The 6,495-nt window shown below is 29.0% G+C and overlaps 1 long non-coding RNA gene across 1 annotated transcript; it reads left to right on the top strand.

Annotated features, from left to right (window-relative positions):
- The first annotated feature begins 312 nt into the window (after window positions 1–312).
- LOC107059836 (uncharacterized) lies at window positions 313–1,408 on the top strand. Its single transcript, XR_001472973.1, has 3 exons — window positions 313–387; window positions 1,222–1,285; window positions 1,371–1,408. It is a non-coding gene; the product is annotated as an uncharacterized lncRNA (long non-coding RNA).
- The last annotated feature ends 5,087 nt before the right edge of the window (window positions 1,409–6,495 follow it).

Here is a 6,495-nt window from a genome sequence, read left to right as displayed (position 1 = left end):
CACTTGATTCAAAGCTTGTAGGATTCACATTGCATCGGCTTTGAAAAATCTTAACTTATTATATATATTTATACAAGATTCACTACCTTATTTATTTATTTTTGACTGTGAGAGAAATATGACAATAAAAGAAAACAGGTTTCTTGCAGGTCTCCTGGATATGCTCCAGTTTCACCGTCTTATAGTCAAGTGGCCAGTTCTGCCAATGTGCTCTCAAATGGGGAACAGCATTGAATAAATAATTATTGCATGATCAATTAGCATATGTACCCTTTGCTCAATATCCACAATTTGTTTTCTCCTTTTTCAATACCAGGTGCTAACGACCTTGGTATTCCAAAGGCTCAACTTGAGGCCCATTAGATATCTTTACAGCAACAAATTGAGGTATTAAAGTTTCTAACTTAATTGATATCTTTATTTATTAATTATGCATCTATTATACATTATAGTCTAAACCTATGCAATAATTGTAGTTGAAATTCTTTCATTTTCCTGAGAAAATTTAGTTCGACATTTGGAGTTGAGGACTGTAATGTGTTTGTTGGTTGACTGGTTGTTAGTATAGAGGTATAGAAGTGGTGTTAATTCTAGAAATCGATCAGTGTTGCTTCCTATATAAAAATTGCATCAATACATGTCTCTATCAGTAGTTGTAGGTACATATATAGCTGCTGGTACACCTGAAAGAGTACAAAATTGTGAACTGAAAGATGATTTTTAGTAGTCAAAATAGGACTACGTTTATCAGAAACAAAAGGTGGATTTATCTATTATCAATTCAGGTAAGAGGAGGGCAAAAGGGATAGGAACGACTTTTTTTTAAATGAGAATTGCAATATGATCCTAGGAATAACTTATCTAATAAGATTAGCATATGATTCCTTTTCAAATACTCATATTTCAAGTGTTTCAATTACTTTAAAAAATTATACTAAAATGTTGATGCACTATTTTATTTTATTTTTATCCAATCTTGTGACTTTTTTTTTGTCAAAGATAAGTGTAAGATAGTTTTTCACGTTATGTCCGATTATGATATTCTCTATTGTTTTGGCTGCTTTCTTGTGTGTAAGACCCCTAATATTCTTTAAACATACTTTTGGTACTCTAATTAGGGTATAAAGAAAGCCTAAATCTTTTACTTAACTAAGATATTTAAGAAGAATTGATGATTGGATTGTTTGAAAGAAAAATCTGAAAATTCCATCTTTGTGCAAGAACTCAGAGGCAAGGAAGTACATATTAAATGAACTCAATGGCACTGCGAGTAAACACCAAGCATGTATGTTATCAGTTTCGATTTCTTCCATCCTATGCTTCTGTCATATTTTTTTTTTCTGATCTGAAAAATGCTTGCATATCTTTAGGTCGTGAAATGTGACATACAACTCATATGGAGTCGAATCTTTTGATACTGCAATTGATTTAGCTGTGCCTACGCTCAAAGGTTTCCACTATTTGACCATTATAAGGTGAATAATTTTATTTTCCCATGATGAAATTCAATCCACTCGTGTGAATATGATTTTTATATTTTCCGTCTCATTACTTATTTAATAGTAGCTATTATGTTGCAATATTTGAAGTCAAAGAGGCACTAAATAGATTAGAAGAAAATATTTTAAAAACTAACTCTCTATATTTCAGAGCTTTAAGATTTATAAAGATAACTTTTGGATATTTTGAAAATTAATGATAAGAGTAGTAGTTGAGGCAAGGAAAGGGATGGGGAGGTAAGGCAGAAAAAAAGGATAAGGAAAAGGGACCTTAACTTTGAAAACTCAAATGGAAAGCAAGGAAAGCACAAACTAACTAATGTCAAGGGTTGGAGATAGAGAGTGATGAAGGGCGAAGAGGAACTCGGTAGCTTGCTCCAAACAAGTTTCAGAGATGTAGAAGCCAAAGGCAATCTCAAGCCATTTGGGTGAACACAAATAGTTTGTTATTATCTCCTGATCACTTAACTACTCCTTGAAATACTTCTTCTAATGATTCTCTTAATTTATAGCAGGAGCAACCTCAGCCCCTTTAACTACTCTTCGAGACTATTTCACAAAATTTACGTGTGGGTTTATCTACTAAGAAAAGGATTTTGATGAACTTGTAAATTGGCTGATATTTTATACTGTACATGAAATATAAACTTTTCTCACTATTTCATTAGAGTAATGCTAATGTATATCAATATTTACTATTAATCAATATCTCCAATGAACTTATACTGACATTTTCCATTACCCTTTTCTTTAACATTTTGCCACAGACACCATGTAGTTTAACTTTCCAATTAAGAAATGAAAGTATTCCATAGAGGTGGACTTCTGGTCATGCTCATGTATTATGTTAATGCCATTTGACCTAGAAGATGAAATAGATGAGTGTTTTCCTTTATCTCGATTAATGTCTTAGATTTTGGACAACACCATTAATAAACCTAAATATATATCACCCTTGATTCTCTCTTGATTTAGTAAAATATGGTTCATCTGCTAAGTCTATTTTGGTAAAGAACAATAAACCTAGCCCAAAATTTTATCTTGTTTGTAGCTCGCTCAATTGTTGAATCAAGAATTTGGATTATATTTTTATCATATTTACGTGTGTTTTGTAGGTTCATTATAGAAAACAAGTTCAAGCTCTCTTTCTCCTATATAAAAAATAACTGCAATGAATCATATTGTTACAATACGTTTTGTCGTGCAATCTATGCTAAACTCCTTCCAGTTTCTATGAATTCTTCCAAAGTAAGTAGAGTTATTGTCATTCTCTTATCTTTATTATATATAGTAACATACAACAAGAGGCCCTTTCTGGTTTTCACGTATCACTGTTGATCATCTTTGTTTCGCCCTTAAAAGCAAGGTATCAAGGTTAAAATGAATTTCAAAATTATAAGTCAGCAGTTCCCTACTCTATGTATGGTGGGATGGTGCACTGGAAAAGGAAATGTATATGAGGCAGAAACTTTTGTCATAACCGATGATGTTAAACTTTGTAATTTTAAAATCAGATGCACATCTGAATATACTATGATCCTGATGTTATGGGGATGACAAATAATGCCATTGTAGCTGATTGTTGAGTTTTTACTTTTGAGAATGCTGGTGAGACATTTCAAGCAGGAGCCATGTATCTGAAAGAAATTGGTGTTGAAGCTAGGAGGTTGAGTGTTGTAAAGTGTATAAGTTTCATGTTAAAAGGAATTCTGAGAAGTCATTTTCTGTTGTAATTAAGATTTTAACCTAATAATATTGGTAGCTTATATCTGTACTACACGTTATTGTGCTCTTATTAGCAAATTCCTTCTGGAATCTTTTCAGTAGAATCATTTGTGTAGTATTTATTTATCAAAAAAGACCATCATGTTGCATGGTAGCAGTAGGTGATTCTTTATGATTGCCTTTTGCCTTACTCTTTTAACAGGCTTTGAGGAACAATTTCTTTGTCAACTTCTTCTTTGAAGTGTAAATAACGTAATGTCTGCAGTCCATTGATTGTTTTGACATAAAAGGATGATGAGACTGATAGTGTACAATTGTTGCTAGCTTTTACTGAGTAGTCAAAAGTAGAGAAGTCTCCACAAAATGTAACCGATCAGGAGATTCTTGAAATGTAATGTCAAGGTGGGACACCATTCATGTCTTTGTGATTGATTTATGAAGATGTTGAATCATACTACATCCTGTAGAAAATGGTTAAAATGTATTCCTTTTATCATTGTTATTCTTCTTTTGCAATTGAACAAAAGGTTAGGTCTCTAGATTTAATAGTTCAGGTAGATGTACCATTAAAAAATGTTCCTCTATAACATGTGTCGAAAGATAAAAAACAAATGATATGGCACTAAAGGCTGCATACAAGTCATTCTTCACATTAGATCAACTGTCAAATTATAAAAATGTAATCTCACAAAGTTTTATAAAGAGATAAGAATGAGGTATATATTATCTTATTATGAGAAAAAAAAAAAAAGGGTGTATACTATTGTTCTTATTTTTTGAACGAAAAAGATAACAGATTGAACAATGAGAGGTTAGGGACTTGTTATTGTGATTGTTATGGCACAGTTGATAGAGTCATTTTCCTTAAATTTGAGGAAAATTAGTTGATTTTCCAAAAAACATTTAGCCCAACCAAACATGAGAAAATTGGAAAACATTTTCCCTTCATAACAAACACACCCTAAATTTGCAAGATCTAAAAAAAAAGAGCAAGTTGGTGACCGATGTCGGCAATAGCAATTTTGAGTCTCACCATTTAATGTACTTTTACTAAACAAACAAAAACAATGTAACTATCGAAAACACTTCATTAATATGTTATTCATGTCAACATTTCTATTTGTTGCTCTTCTCTATTCTTACGTGGGTTCTTTTCTTCTTTTGTGAAGATATCGATTTATTGGATGGAGAAAACTTAGCATAGAGATAATAAAAATATTAACTTTTGATTTTGTCAAATAAAATTTGTGACTTAAGTTATTGTGATTGATTTGGAAAATTTACATTGATGATTTGCTTGGCTTGGTATGAATGCATAGTAATATGTACAAGAACCATTCGCAATATATTTCTGCAAAGCTTGACAATGTTCCTACCAACATTATTCAGAAATATTTATTACTATTTTAGATCTCAATCATATTTTTAAGAAGGATTTAAACAAATAAAATTATATAAAATTTAAAATGTTGGAACCATCTAGTATATATTTCTATTATATAGAAGAGTGAAGACGACCAGGACGATCAAGGGCAAATTAGTAATTATGTTATTATGAAAGGGCATTGCTGCTTGCCGACCAAGGGGTAAATTAGGTATTACCAACAATAATCGCTGTAATTGACTTGTACCAGCTGCTATCATGATTATTTTATTGCTCTATTGGACAAAAATCCAACACATATATATGTATTTATTTATTCGTCCTTTCTCAAAATGTACTACTACACTGACTTATGGACCCCAGCTGGTACTTAATTATTACGTGCCATGTGTTTTTTTACGCTGGTACTTAATTACTACGCGCCATGTGCTTTTTTACTCTTTTTTTTATCTGTTTTTTTACAAAGTGTGGTCCTTACTTAGATGTTTACTACACGCGCTCTTTATGCAACTTTTTAAATAGAGTCATCCAATAAAGTGGGGTCCATTAAAATTTTATTTGACAAGTTCTTCCTTATTTTGGTCTCTCACATTTTCTAACACGGTACCTTTAGCCTTTTAAGTGTTTTTGTACTTAAAATATTACTCTTAATATTATCCCTCCCCTCTATTTTATATTTTAATTTGACACAGAGTTTAAGAAAGAAAAAAAATTAAAATTTATGATCTAAAACAAGTGATAAATATTTATGTAGCTATAAATAATTTTATTAAGATTAAAATTAATATTTTAAAGTTAAATTGTATCATTCTATTATATATATATATATATATTATTTTACTACATATACGTAGTAAAGTGGTAATAGTAATATTTTTCTTTACTATTTAGTATTTTCTTTTTATTAAATTTATTTCTCTAATATTATTCTTTATGTTGATTATAAATTTAAAAAATTGTATTATTTACTATTTAGTATTTTCTTTGTATTAAATTTATTTCTCTAAGTCTGTTGATTATAAATTTAAAAAATTGTATAAATAATACTAGAAATAATAATTAACAATATAAATATTTAAAAGCTATGTAAAAGAAAATTTGATTGACTCTTGACACTCTATTGGTGCTACAAAAAAAATGAGTTAGATGACAAATATATATTATTCTAAATTGAACGTAAAAAGTACTATAAATCACAATAATTAACAATTAAAAAAATCACTTGACTCCAAAAAATCTATCAATGCCACATAAATTGAGACATGAGAAGTAACATATATTATTTGAAAAATTATGTTAAGAAGATACTATAAATTACAAAAAATCAATTTAATATGTTTAAAAAACATAAAAGGTTAATTTTTGAAAATCCTATATTATGCCACATAAATTGAAACAAAGAGAGTAATAAAACAAGTATAAATTATAATAATAACACCTTAAAATATTTTTAAAATCATATAAAAAATTCGATAACTTCTCAAGTTACATGATATAACATAAATTAAGACACAAAAATTAACATTTATTGGGCCCCGTGTAACAAAATATTTGACTCTTGAAAAATCCACTGCTTGTTCATTACTTATGTTTAAAAATAGTATTAAAAAATTATCGACACTCAAAATTCTATTAATGTCACATAAACTAGGATAGAAGAAATAACATTTATTATTTAAAGTTTATATAAAAAGTACTATAATTATTGTAATTATTAAATTCAAATATTGAAAAATCATATAAAAAAAATGATTAACTCTCTAAATTCTATTGTGCCACATAAATTAAGATAAAAGAAGAAACATATGTTATTTATAAAAATGATGTTAAAAGCACAATAGTACTATAAGTCACAATAATTAACAACTTAATTTTAAATAAATAAAT

The sequence above is a fragment of the Solanum tuberosum genome, unplaced genomic scaffold, assembly GCF_000226075.1.
Source record: "Solanum tuberosum cultivar DM 1-3 516 R44 unplaced genomic scaffold, SolTub_3.0 scf00042, whole genome shotgun sequence".
Taxonomy (NCBI): domain Eukaryota; kingdom Viridiplantae; phylum Streptophyta; class Magnoliopsida; order Solanales; family Solanaceae; genus Solanum; species Solanum tuberosum.
Note: the sequence above shows the minus strand (reverse complement) of the source record. Positions and strands in the feature narration are given on the sequence as shown.